Source organism: Pan paniscus, chromosome 13 (genome assembly GCF_029289425.2).
Source record: "Pan paniscus chromosome 13, NHGRI_mPanPan1-v2.0_pri, whole genome shotgun sequence".
Taxonomy (NCBI): Eukaryota; Metazoa; Chordata; class Mammalia; order Primates; family Hominidae; genus Pan; species Pan paniscus.
Genome location: NC_073262.2, coordinates 112,112,390 through 112,126,813, shown reverse-complemented (window position 1 = coordinate 112,126,813; position 14,424 = coordinate 112,112,390). Strand labels below are relative to the sequence as shown.

Genomic DNA, 14,424 nt, shown 5'->3' with positions numbered 1-14,424 from the left:
GTTTGAGACCAGTCTGGGAAACATGGAGAAACCCCAACTTTACAAAGAATACAAAAAATTAGCTGGGCATTGTGATGTGCACCTGTTGTCCCAGTTACCCAGGAGGCTGAGGTGGCAGGTTTGATTGAGCCCAGGAAATCGAGGCTGCAGTGAGCTGTGACTGTGCACTGAACTCCTGCCTGGGCAATGGAGTGAGACCCTGTCTCAAAAAAAAAAAAAGAAAGAAAGAAAATCTGAAATATATAAGGAACAAACATGAAACAATATCTCAAAGCAAATAAATAAAAAAAACCTGATTTAAAAATGAGCAAAGGACCCCGAATAGACATTTTTCCAAAGAAGACATGACAGTGGCTAACAAGTTTATGAAAAGGTGTTTAATATCAGAAATCATCAGAGAAATGAAAATCAAAACCACAATGAGATAGCTATCTCACATCTGTTAGTATGGCTATCATTAAGAAGATAAAAAAAATAAGTGTTGGATGTGGTGAAAAGGAAAGGGAACACTGTATACTGTTGATGGGAATGTAAATTGGTACAAGCGGTATGGAAAACAGTAAGGAGGTACCTCAAGAAATTAAAAAGGGAACTACAATTTGATCCAGAAATCCCACTACAGGGAAAATACACAAAGAAATGAAGTCGGTACCTTGAAGAGATATCTGCACTCCTGTGTTCATTGCAGCATTATTTACAATAGTCAAAATATGAAAACAACCAGTGTCTATCAACAGATGAATGGATTAAAAAATTGTGAGTTACTATACACAATGGAACATTATTAAGACTTTAAAAGGGAGATCCTGCCATTTGCAACAACATGAAAAAACCTGAATGGCATTATGGTAAGTGAAATAAGCCAGACACAGAAAGAAAAATACTGCATAATCTCACTTATGTGGAATCTTAAAAAGCTGAACTCATAGAAGTGGAGTAGAATGGTGGTTATCTGGAGGTGGGGAGGTTGGCGAAATGAGGACATGTTAGCCAAAAGATATAAGGTCACAATTATACAGGATGACTAAACCTAGAGGTCTAATGTATAGCATGACGACTATAGTTAATAATATTGTAAGGTCTACTGAAAATTTGCTAAAAGAATAGGTTTCAGGTGTTCTTATTTTTTAAAACAATAAGTGTGTGAGGAGACAGACATGTTAATTTGCTTCACTCTAGTAATCAATTCACTGTGTGTGTATATATATATCAAAACATGTTGCACACTTAAATATATACAATTTTTATATAAAAATATTGGAAACACAGTTCTGAGGGAAAAGAGGTATTCATTTTTGACCTGGTGGGCTCAAGCTGTCCTGTGGCTTCTGTTTGTTTGCTTGCTTTTCTTATCTTAAGGAGAGCACTTTCATTTGCAGTGCCAGGAGCAGCTGCTTTGTAAATAACTCCCTGGAACTTTTTTTTTTTCTTTTTTTCCAACCAAGCCAGTTATTGAGCAAATAGGCGCAGAATTGTGAAGATTGATGTTGCCCCAAGGCTCACTCCTCACTGTGAACATCTGCCATTTCAAACACACAGGTCAAGACTTTTTGTGTAGTATTTTGCTAAACAATGCCCTAAGCAAAACGCAAATAAAATTATTTTCAATAGGATTTAGCATCTGCTTCCAGGCAGCTTAATGTATCAGCATACTAAAAGCACCAATTCTCCATCCTCTGTCTCTTTCTCCTCACCTAAAAGGTAAGAGAAATGTCACCAAATAACCTTGAGTTAATTGGTAAAGCTCTTCTTCCCCCTTGCCACACTCCTGCCCCAATGAGAAATGACTTCATGCCTCCATATTATAAATCATATTGTGATGGTCAGATAACATTATAAAGCCTATGTCAAACTAAAATAGGCCTGATTATACCTCACAAGGAATACAAGATGAAAATAGCAGACATCTTTTAGCTATTGGATTATCAAAGTTAATTGTGAGCTGAAAATTCACAATTTTTATATTTCTTATGCTTCTCCCTTGTTAAAGTTACACTTGAGTTTTCAAATTACAGAAATTGTTACTGCTTAAGTAACAGAAAAGTTACTACTGGAGTTACACCTTACAGAAACAAATGTTGGGAATACTGCAGTTATAAGATATTTTAAAAAATGGAAATGTTTTTTGTTTGTAATTCTTGTAATTCTCGTATTTTTAAGGTATAGAGTAGGCTTTTTTTTTTTTTTTGAGACAGGGTCTTACTCTATTGTCCCAGCTGGAGTGCATTGGAATGATCATGGCTCACTCCAGTCTCGACCTCCCCAGCCTCAGATGATCCTCCCGCCTCAGCCTCCTGAGTTGCTGGGACTACAGGCATGTACCACCATGCCCAACTAATTTTTCTATTTTTTTGGTAGAGACAGAGTTTCCCTATGTTGTACAGGCTGGTCTCAAACTCCCGGGCTCAAGTGATCCACCCTCTGAAATTGCTGAGATTATAGGCATAAGCCACCATACCCAGCTGGGTAGGGTTTTTGTTGTTGTTGTTTGTTTGTTATGTTTTTTAGCATCATTTAGAATTTTAGGGATCCAATGTTCTTTAACCTTAAAGAGTTCACTTAGTTAGAATCTAGTGGGATAAGGGAGGTTGTGAAAAAGCCAAAAGACAAAAAGCCATGATGGAAAAAAAAAAATTCCTATTGTCACAAGGAAATACTAACAGGGCTTTTGGGAGGTCAATGAAGGGGAGAAAAATCCTGTTATGAAGATAAAGATTCACAGAGGAATTTGCATTTGAGTTAGCCCTTGAAGGAGGTAAGGGATTTTGATAGGTGGAGATGGAGTGGGAAGGAGACCAATTCAGACAATGGACAGGACACCACAGAAACAAAGTAACAGAAGGATCAAAGCCCAGGGGGTGTTTGGAAAAATACCTAGCCTGGAGTATGACACATAAGAAGAGCAGTAATTGGGTGAAAAGCTAAGTTGGCTCTATATAGGAAGTAATGACCTTGAATGACAATCTGAGGAGGCTATTCAATTAAACATATTTAATTTTGTAGGTGAAAGTGGACCGCTGAAGGTTTTAAATTCAAGAATGGCATAATTAGGAAATTTAATCTGGCAATATTATGTAGATTGGATCAGAGAGGGGAGTGCTTAAAGAAGTGTTCAAAAAAGTGGCTCCTTCAGAAGTCCAGGTGAATGGTAATGAAGTGACAATTCAGGTGGAGACAGTGTCCATATAAAGGAGAGAGTTACAACTATTGCATGGATATGTGTATTAGTCTGCTGAGACTGTGATATAGTTCTGATGTTTGTCTCCACCCAAATCTCATGTTGAATTTTATTCCCTATTTTTGGAGGTGGGGCCTGGAGGGAGGTGGCTGGATAATGGGGGCAGAGCTCTCATGGCTTGGTGCTGTCTTCATGATAGTGAGTTCTCACAAAATCCAGTCACTTAAAAGTGTGTGCCACCTCCTCCCGGCATTCTCCCTCTCCTTTTCCTCCCCACCCCCTGTCTCTCTTTCTGGCTTGCTCCTGCTTTCACCATGTGAAGTGCCTGCTCCTGTGTTGCTCTTCACCATGAGTAAAAGCCCCTTGAGGCCTCCCCAGAAACTGATGCTGGCACTGTGTTTCCTGTATGGATTGCAGAACCATGAGCCTATTAAACTTATTTTTTTAATAAATTACCCAGTCTTGGGTATTTCTTTATAGCAATGTAAGAACAGCCTAATACATTGAACTGAAGAGTGGGGTGTTGCTATAAAGATACATGGAAATGTGGAAGCAGCTTTGGAACTGGGTAATGAGCTGAGGTTGGAAGAGTCTGGATGGCTCAGAAGAAGACAGAAAGATGAGGGAAAGTTTGGAATTTTTTAGAGACTAGTTAAATTGTTGTGACCAAAATGCTGATAGTGATATGGACAGCAAAATCCAGGCTGATGAGGTCTCTGATGGAAATGAGGAACTTACTGGGAACTGGGGCAAAGGTCACATGTTTTACGTGTTAGCAAAGAGTTTGGCTGGATTGTGTCCATACCCTAGGGGTCTTTGGAAGTTTGAGCTTCATGGTGACTATACAGCGTATCTGGCAGATGAAATTTCTGAGCAGCAATACATTCAAGAGGTGGCCTGGCTGTTTCTAATAACCTACACTCAGAAGCAGGAGCAAAGAAAAGATTAAGAATTGGAATTTATATTTAAAAGGGAAGCACAGCATAAAAGTTTAGAAAATTTTCCATCTAACCATGTGGCAGAGAAAGAAAAAGCTTTTTTTGAGAGAGGAATTCAAGCAGGCTGTGGAACAACCACTTGCTAGAGAAATTTGCATAATGAAACCCCGCCAAGCACTCATAGCCAAGACAATGGGAAAAAGGCCTTGAAGGCATTTCAGAGAACTTCATGGCAGCCCCTCCCATCATAGGCCCAGAGGCCTATGAGGGAAGAATGTTTTTGTGGGCCAGGTCCAGGGCCCCACTACCTGGCACAGCCTTAGGATACTGTACTGCATTGGAAGCTCTGGCTGCAGCCTGTGCTCAAAGGACCCCAGACACTGTCATACCACAGCTCTGGAGAGCACAAACTGCTGTAAGTCTTGGCAACCTCCATGTGTTGTTAAGCCTGAGGGTGCACAGAGTGCAAGAGTGAATGAGGCTTGGCACCTTCCACCTAGATTTCAAAGGATGTGTGGAAAAGCCTGGATGCCCAGGCAGAAGCCTGCTGCAGGGGCAGAGCCCCAACAGAGAACCTCTACTAGGGTAGTGCCAAGAGGAAATGTGAAGTTGGAACCCTCACATCTGGTCTCCACTGGGGCACTCCCTAGTGGAGCTGTGAGAAGGGGGTCACCACCCTCCAGACCTCAGACCAGCAGCTTGTATCCTGCACCTGGAAAAGCCGCAGGCACTCAACAACCTGTGAGAGCATCTGAGGGGTATGGGGAGGATGCACCCTGCAAAGCTAAAAGGGCAGAGCTAACCAAGGCCTTAGGAGCCCCCTCATTGTACCAGTGTGCTGTGGATGTAAGACATGGAGTCAAAAGATATTATTTTGGAGCTTTAAAGTTTAATAACTGTCCCTGCTAGGTTTTGAACTTGCGTGGGGCCTTTAGCCCCTTTCCTTTGGCCAATTTCTTCCTTTTGGAATATCAATGTTTACCCAGTGCCTATACCCCCATTGTATACTGGGAGTAAATAACTCTTTTTGATTTTACATGCTTGTAGATTGAAGGGATTTGCCTTGTTTCAAATGAGGCTTTGTACTTTTGAATTAATGCTGGAATGAGTTAAGACATTGGGGGACCATTGGGAAAGCATGACTGTATTTTGCAACATGAGAAGGACATGAAATTTGGAAAGGACCAGATGCAGGATGATATAGTTTTCATATTTGTCGCCACCCAATTCTCATGTTGAATTGTAATCCCCAGTGCTGGAGGTGGGGCCTAGTAGGAGGGGTTTGGATCATGGAGGTGATCCCTTATGGCTTGGTACTGTTTTGTGATAGTGAGTTTTCATGAGATCTGGTCATTTAAGAGAATATGGAGCCTCCCATTCTACTCTCTCTTTCTCTCTTGTTCTCTCCATTGCTTGCTTCTGCTTTGACTACGTCAAGTGCCCACTCCTGCTTTGCTTTCTGCCAGGAGAAAAAGCTCCCTGAGTCCTCCCCATAAGCTGATGCCAGCACTATGTTTCCTGTATAGCCCACAGAACTGTGAGCCAATTAACCTCTTTTCTTTGTAAATTCCAGTCCTAAGTATTTCTTTATAGCAATGCAAGAGAATGGCCTAATATAGTCTAACATAACAAAATGCCCTAGACTATGTGGCTTACACAACAGATATTTACTTTTTCACAGTTCTGGAGGTTGGAGGGGTGAGATCAAGTGCCAGCATGGTCAGGTTCTGGTGAGGGCTATATTCCTGGCTTGTAGACAGCCACATTCTCACTATGTCCTCACATGGTGGAGAAAGAAAGACATGAAGATGGGTAGGGAAATTTAGAGAACTCTCTTTTCCTCCTCTTATGAGGCCACCAACCCTACTGGATTAGGGCCCCACTCTGATGACTTTGTTTAACCTTAATTACCTGCTACAAGCCCTATTTTTAAACGGTCACACTGGCACTTAGAACTTCAACATATGGATGGGGTGGGGCACAACTCAGTCCATAACAGTATTTACAGTCCATACAGAATTTAGGGATTAAAGCCAGGCATGGTGGCTCACACCTCTAATCCCAGCACTTTGGGAGACCAAGGCAGAAGACTGCTTGAGGCCAGGAGTTTGAAACCAGCATAAGCAATATAGAGAGACCACTACAAAAACAATTTTTTTTAAAAATTAGCCAGGCATGGTAGTGCACACCTGTAGTCCTAGCTACTGGGGAGGCTGAAGCCAGAGGCATATGAGGTTACAGTGAGCTATGATTGCACCACTGAAATCCACCCTTGGCAACAGAGTCCCTGTCTCACACACACAAAAAAAGAATTTAAGGATTCACTGGCCAGGAAAGGCACAGGATGAAGAAAGGAGCCAAGAGAATTTTGAGAGTGTAAGAAAAACAGACTCCCAGTACATTCTTAGAAACAGGAAAGCCTGAAGGGAGATCAGGTTGCTGGGTAAAAGTAGAGGATAATGGGCTTTATTAGACACATTAAGTGTGAGTTTCTGGCAGGATAATAAAGGAAAGGTATTCATCAGGCAACTGACCTATTCATGGAGGGTATGATTTTATGTGATATGCAAAGGAATAAAAACTCAGTATCCAAACAAAACAATAAAGGAGTTAAATTTGTCGTGATATAATTAGGCAAAATATACCAATATAGGGTTATAGGGTCAGAGGTACATGTTCCAAAACATAGAATTAAGTTGTCTAGACAGCTCATATTATTGTATATTTAATCACACTTTGCCTTGACAGGTAGATATAACATTAATAGAGTGCTGGCTATGTGTAAGCCCATATTGTTCTTAATGAATGCCATATCCTGCCTGCCCAGACTGTGGGCTGCTCTGGGTCAATGACCCAGCAAATCTATGTTTGTATTCCAAGCACTTAGTGTGGTATACGGCACAAAGTCAGGAATCTATAAATGTGGAATGACTCACTCCCCAGAAAAAGAGGCTGAGTCATGAGCACTCCAACTAATTTCACCTCTAGACATTGTATTATTCATACAAAACATCATAGGAAGCGAGGCATGAGGTAAGGCTCTTAATGGAATGTTCTGTACTCTGACATGTTTGCTGTAGCTGCCATAACAATGCTGGAAAAGAAAGTTAAGGCTAAAAAGGCCAGTTACATGCTGGGAAATTGAAACTATTTCATCCATTTGCTGTCACAACACTGAACATAAAATGACTAGGTGATGCAGTAACTAGAAATAAATGTCAGTTGAAAATGAAGAACTTTCAAATGTCTAAATCATGGAATTTGTTTTATGAAGGCTACAGTACCATTCTAATACAAAACAACAATTATAGGAAATGAGTATTAAGTATTTAATACAACTCAATCATTCTACAAAGTTTGTCAGATGCATTATTGATTTAATCATCACAAGGACCAAACACAGTAGATACTATTTTTATTCCTAGGAGAAAACTAAGCTTATAAAGATTGAATATCCAGTACCTTTCTGTTTGTTAGTTTTCCTTCTGACAGTCAGGTCCCTCTTCTGTAGGTCTGCTGGAGTTTGCTGGAGGTCCACTCCAGACCCTCTTTTCCTGGGTATCACCAGCAGAGGCTGCAGGACAGTAAAGATTGCTGACTGCTCCTTCCTCTGGAAGCTTTGTCCCAGATGGACACCCGCCAGATGCCAGCCGGAGCTCTCCCGTATGAGATGTCTGTCATCCCCTACTGGGAGGTATCTCCCCGTTATGAGGCACGGGGGTCAGGGGCTCATTTGAGGAGGCAGTCTGTCCCTTAGCAGAGCTCGAGCACTGTGCTGGGAGATCTGCCGCTCTCTTCAGAGCTGGCAGGCAGGAACATTTAAGTCAGCTGAAGCTGTACCCACATCCCCCTCTTCCCCCAGGTGCTCTGTCGCAGGGAGATGGGAGTTTTATCCACAAGCCCCTGACTAGGGCTGCTGCCTTTCTTTCAGAGATGCCCTGTCCACAGAGGAGGAATCTACAGAGGTAGTCTGGCTACAGCAGCTTACGGCGGTGCGCTGGGCTCCACCCAGTCCAAACTTCGGGTGGCTTTGTTTACCAATGTCTTTTATTAAGGCAAAGAAATAACAAAAATCACAGATAAGGTGGAATATATACACATATATGGCCAGCATATATTATTTTTTCATCTTCTGTTTTTAAGTTTAGAGCACTGACAGATTTTCCTACCTATATAATTCTCTAAGGAGTTCTGGCATATTCAAATTCAGGCAGAAACAATAGGGGAAAACATGCTTTGAAGAAACTTGAAAACCAATGATAAATTTTTGAAATGAAAATATCTCAATCTCTTTTAGTTCTTTCTGTGTTTTCAGTGGGACAAAAACTTTGGAAGATGGCAATATTAATTTATTTGTTTTTTAAAGTGAAAGCAAGTCTATTAAGAAAGTAAAGGAATAAAGAATAGCTACTCCATAGGCATAGCAGCCCTGAGGGCTGTTGGTTGTCCATTTGTATGGTTATTTCTCGATTATATCCTAACAAGGGGTAAATTATTCATGCCTCACCTTTTTAGACCATACAGGGTAACTTCATGATATTGCCATGGGATTTGTAAACTGTCATGGCGCTGGTAGGACTATAGCAGTGAGGATGACCAAAGGTCACTCTCATAACCATCTTGGTTTCAGAGGGATTTAGCTGGCTTTTTTTTTTTTTTTTTAATTATACTTTAAGTTTTGGGATACCTGGGCAGAACATGCAGGTTTGTTACATAGGTATACACGGGCCACGGTGGTTTGCTGCACCCATCAAACAGTCATCTACATTAGGTATTTCTCCTAATGGTATCCCTCTCCTTGCCCCCCACCTCCCCGACAGGCCCCGGTGTGTGATGTTCCCTGCCCTGTGCCCATGTTCTCATTGTTCAACTCTCACTTATCAGTGAGAATGTGCAGTGTTTGGTTTTCTGTTCCTGTGTTAGTTTGCTGAGAATGATGGTTTCCAGCTTTATCCATGACCCTGCAAAGGACATGAACTAGCTCTTTTTTATAGCTGCATAATATTCCATGGTGTATGTATGCCAAATTTTCTTTATCCAGTCTAACATTGATGGGCATTTTGGTTGGTTCCAAGTCTTTGCTATTGTGAAGAGTGCTGCAATAAACATACAAGTGCATGTGTCTTTATGGTAGAATGATTTATAATCCTTTGGGTATATACCCAGTAATGGGATTGCTGGGTCAAATGGTATTTCTGGTTCTAGATCATTGAGGAATTGCCATACTGTCTTTCACAATGGTTGAACTAATTTACATTCCCACCAACAGTGTAAAAGCATTCCTATTTCTCTATATCCTCTCCAGCATCTATTGTTTCCTGACTTTTTAATGATCACCATTCTAACTGGCATGAGATGGTATCTCATTGTAGTTTTGATTTGCTTTTCTCTAATGACCAGTGATGAGGAGCTTTTCTTCATATGTTTGTTGGCCACATAAATGTCTTACTTTGAGAAGTGTCTGTTCATATCCTTTGCCCACTTTTTGGTGGGATTGTTTTTTCTTGTGAATTTGTTTAAGTTCCTTGTACTCTGGATATTAGCCCTTTGTCAGATGGATAGATAGCAAAAATTTTCTCCCATTCTGTAGGTTGCCTGTTCACTCTGATGATAGTTTCTTTTGCTGTGCAGAAGCTCTTTAGTTTCATTAGATCACATTTGTCATTTGTCAATTTTGGCTTTTGTTGCCATTGCTTTTGGTGTTTTAGTCATGAAGTCTTTGCCCATGCCTATGTCCTGAATGGTATTGCCTAGGTTTTCTTCTAGGGTTTTTATGGTTTTAGGTATTATGTTTAAATCTTTAATCCATCTTGCATTAATTTTTGTATACAGTGTAACGAAGGGGTCCAGTTTCAGTTTTCTGCATATGGCTAGCGAGTTTTCCCAACACCATTTATTAAATAGGGAATCCTTTCCCCATTGCTTGTTTTTGTCACGTTTGTCAAAGATCAGGTGGTTGTAGATGTGTGGCATTATTTCTGAGGCCTCTGTTCTGTTCCATTGGTCTATGTATCTGTTTTGGTACCAGTACCATAACATTTTGGTTAATGTAGCCTTGTAGTATAGTTTGAAATCAGGTAGCGTGATGCCTCCAGCTTTGTTCTTTTTGCTTAGGATTGTCTTGGCTATATAGGATCTTTTTTGGTTCTGCATGAAATTTAAAGTAGCTTTTTCCTAATTCTGGGAAGAAAGTCAGTGGTAGCTTGATGGGAATAGCATTGAATCTAAAAATTACATTGGGCAGTATGGCCATTTTCACAATATTGTTTCTTCCTATCCATCAGCACGGAATGTTTTTCCATTTGTGTGTGTCCTCTCCTATTTCCTTGAGCAGTGGTTGTAGTTCTCTTTGAAGAGGTCCTTCACATCCTTGTAAGCTTTATTCCTAGGTATTTTATTCTCTTTATAGCAATTGTGAATGGGAGTTTGCTCAAGATTTGGCTCTGTGTCTGTCTATTATTGGTGTATAGGAATGCTTGTGATTTTTCCACATTAATTTTGTATCCTGAGACTTTGCTGAAGTTGCTTATCAGCTTAAGGAGATTTTGGGCCTGACGATGGTGTTTTCTAAATATAGAATTATGTCATCTGCAAACAGAGATAATTTGACTTCCTCTATTCTTATGTGAATACCCTTTATTTCTTTCTCTTGCCTGACTGCTCTGGCCAGAACTTCTAATACTATGTTAAATAGGAGTGGTGAGAGAGGGCATCCTGTTCCAGTTTTCAAATGGAATACTTCCAGCTTTTGCCCATTCAGTGTGATACTGGCTGTGGGTTTGCCATAAATAGCTGTTATTATTTTGAGATATGTTCCATCAATACCTAGTTTATTGAGTGCTTTTAGCATGAAGGGGTTTTGAATTTTATCAAAGGCCTTTTCTGCATCCATTGAGATAATCATGTGTTTTTTGTCATTGGTTTTGTTTATGTGATGGATTACATTTATTGATTTGCATATGTTGAACCAGCCTTGCATCCAAGGGATGAAGCCAACTTGATCATAGTCGATAAGTTTTTGATGTGCTGCTGGATTTGGTTTGCCAGTATTTATTGAGGATCTTCGCATCGATGTTCATCAGGGATATTGGGCTGAAATTTTCTTGTTTAGTTGTGTCTCTGCCAGGTTTTGTTATCAGGATGATACTGGCCTCATAAAATGAGTTAGTGAGGAGTCCCTCTTTTTTTATTGTTTGGAATAGTTTCAGAAGGAATAGTAACAGCTCCTCTTTGTACCTCTGGTAGAAGTTGGCTGTGAATCCATCTGATCCTGGGTTTTTTTTGGTTGGTAGGCTATTAATTACTGCCTTAATTTCAGAACTTGTTATTGATCTATTCAGGGATTCGACTTCTTCCTGATTTAGTCTTGGGAGGGTGTATGTTTCCAGAAATGTATCCATTTCTTCTAGATTGTCTAGTTTATTTGTGTAGAGGTGTTTTATAGTATTCTCTGATGGTAGTCTGTATTTCTGTGGGATCAGTGGTGATCTCCCTTTTATCAATTTTTATTGTGTCTATTTGATTCTTCTGTCTTCTTTATTGGTCTGGCTAGTGGTCTATCTATTTTGTTAATCTTTTCAAACAAACTAGCTCCTGGATTCATTGATTTTTTTGAAGGGTGTTTCATGTCTCTCTCTCCTTCATTTCTGCTCTGATCTTAGTTATTTCTTGTCTTCTGCTAGCTTTTGAATTTGTTTGCTCTTGCTTCTCTAGTTCTTTTAATTGTGATGTTAGGGTGTCAATTTTAGATCTTTCCCACTTTGTCCTGTGGGCATTTAGTGCTATAAATTTCCCTCTAAACACTGCTTTAGCTGTGTCTCAGAGATTCTGGTACATTGTGTCTTTGTTCTCATTAGTTTCAAAGAACTTATTGATTTCTGCCTTAATTTTGTTATTTACCCAGTAGTCATTTAGGAGCAGGTTGTTTGGTTTCCCTGTAGTTGTGCAGTTTTGAGTGAGTTTCTTAATTCTGAGTTCTAATCTGATTGCACTGTGGTCTGAGAGACTTATGATTTGTGTTCTTTTGCATTTGCTGAAGAGTGTTTTACTTCCGATTATGTGGTCGATTTTAGAATAAGTGCTATGTGGTGCTGAGAAGAATGTATATTCAGTTGATTTGGGGTGGAGAGTTCTATAGATGTATATTGGGTCTGCTTGGTCCAGAGCTGAGTTCAAGTCCTGAATATCCTTGTTAATTTTCTGTCTCCTTGATCTGTCTTATTTGACAATGGGGTGGTAAAGTCTCCCACTATTATTGTGTGGGAGTCTAAGTCTCTTTGTAGGTCTCTAAGAACCTGCTTTATAAATCTGAGTGCTCCTGTATTGGGTGCATATATATTTAGGATAGTTAGCTCTTCTTGTTGCATTGATCAGGGCATTGGTGTGGGTAATGCCCTTCTTTGTCTTTTTTGATCTTTGTTGGTTTAAAGTCTGTTTTATCAGAGACTAGGATTGCCACCCCTGCTTTTTTTTTTTCTTCTTTCCATTTGCTTGGTAAATCTTCCTCCATCCCTTTATTTTGAGCCCATGTGTGTCTTTGCACACGAGATGGGTCTCCTGAATGCAGCACACCAGCGGGTCTTGACTCTTTTAACCAATTTGCCAGTCTGTGCCTTTTAATTGGGGCATTTAGCCCATTTACACTTAAGGTTCGTATTGTTATGTGTGAATTTGATTTCCATCATTATGATGCTACCTGGTTATTTTGGCCATTAGTTGATGCAGTTTCTTCATAGCGTCGATGGTCTTTACATTTGGCTTGTTTTTGCAGTGTCTGGTACCGGTTTTTCCTCGCCACATTTAGTGCTTCCATCAGGAGCTCTTTAAGGCAGGCCTGGTGATGACAAAATCCCTCAGCATTTGCTTGTCTGCAAAGGATTTTATTTCTTCTTTGCTTATGAAGCTTAGTTTGGCTGGATATGAAATTCTGGGTTGAAAATTCTTTCCTTTAAGAATGTTGAATATTTTCCCCCACTCTCTTCTGGCTTGCAAGGTTTCTACAGAGAGATCTGCTGTGTCTGATGGGTTTCCCTTTGTGGGTAACCCAACCTTTATCTCTGGCTGCCCTTAACATTTTTTCTTTCATTTCAATCTTGGTGAATCTAACGATTATGTGTCTTGGGGTTGCTCTTCTTAAGGAGTATCTCTGCAGTGTTCTTTGTATTTCCTGAATTTGACATTGGCCTGTCTTGCTAGGTTGGGGAAGTTCTCCAGGATAATATACTGAAGTGTGTTTTCCATCTTGGTTCCATTCTCCCCATCACTTTCAGATACACCAATCAATTGTAGGTTTGGCGTTTTCACATGGTCCCATATTTCTTGGAGGCTTTGTTCATTCTTTTTTATTATTTTTTCTCTAATCTTGTCTTCACGCTTTATTTCATTAAATTGATCTTCAATCTCTGATATCCTTTCTTCCACTTGATCAATTTGGCTATTGATACTTGTGTATGCTTCATGAAGTTCTCGTGCTGTGTTTTTCAGCTCCATCAGGTCATTTCTGTTCTTCTCTAAACTGGTTATTCTAGTTAGCAATTCCTCTAACCTTTTATCAAGGTTCTTAGCTTCCTTTCATTGGGTTAGAACATGCTCCTTTAGGTTGGAGGAGTTTGCTATTACCCACCTTCTGAAGCCTACTTCTGTCATTTCATCAAACTCATTCTCCGTCCAGTTTTGTTCCCTTGCTGGCGAGGAGTTATGATCCTTTGGTGGAGAAGAAGTGTTCTGGTATTTGGGATATTCAGCATTTTTTCACTGTTGTTTTCCTCATCTTTGTGGATTATCTACCTTTGGTCTTTGTTGTTGGTGACCTTCAGATGGAGTTTTTGCTTGGTTGTCCTTTTTGTTGATGTTGAGGCTATTCCTTTCTGCTTGTTAGTTTTCCTTCTGACAGTCAGGTCCCTCTTCTGCAGGTCTGCTGGAGTTTGCTGGAGGTCTACTCCAGACCCTCTTTGCCTGGGTATCACCAGCAAAGGTTGTAGGACAGTAAAGATTGCTGACTGCTCCTTTCTCTGGAAGCTTTGTCCCAGATGGACACCCACCAGATGCCAGCCAGAGCTCTCCTGTATGACGTGTGTGTCGTCCCCTGCTGGGAGGTATCTCCCCGTTAGGTGGCACGGGGGTCAGGGACCCACTTGAGGAGGCAGTCTGTCCCTTAGCAGAGCTCGAGCACTATGCTGGGAGATCTGCTGCCCTCCTCAGAGCTGGCAGGCAGGAATGTTTAAGTCGGCTGAAGCTGTACCCACAACCCCCCCTTTCCCCAGGTGCTCCATTGCAGGGAGATGGGAGTTTTATTTATAAGCCCCTGAC

General features: G+C 40.6%; 1 protein-coding gene across 22 annotated transcripts in view; it reads right to left on the bottom strand.

Moving 5' to 3' along the window:
- Positions 1-14,424, bottom strand: part of MAP2 (microtubule associated protein 2) — a 310,414-nt gene that overhangs the window by 230,332 nt on the left and 65,658 nt on the right. For 2 of the 22 annotated variants that reach the window (XM_055109049.2, XM_063595268.1), the window contains exon 2: positions 7,579-7,690. The exons of the other annotated variants lie outside the window; for them this stretch is intronic. The gene's annotated coding sequence lies outside the window, so the exon portion shown is untranslated. The remainder of the gene's footprint in view (positions 1-7,578; positions 7,691-14,424) is intronic. 22 annotated transcript variants of the gene reach the window in all.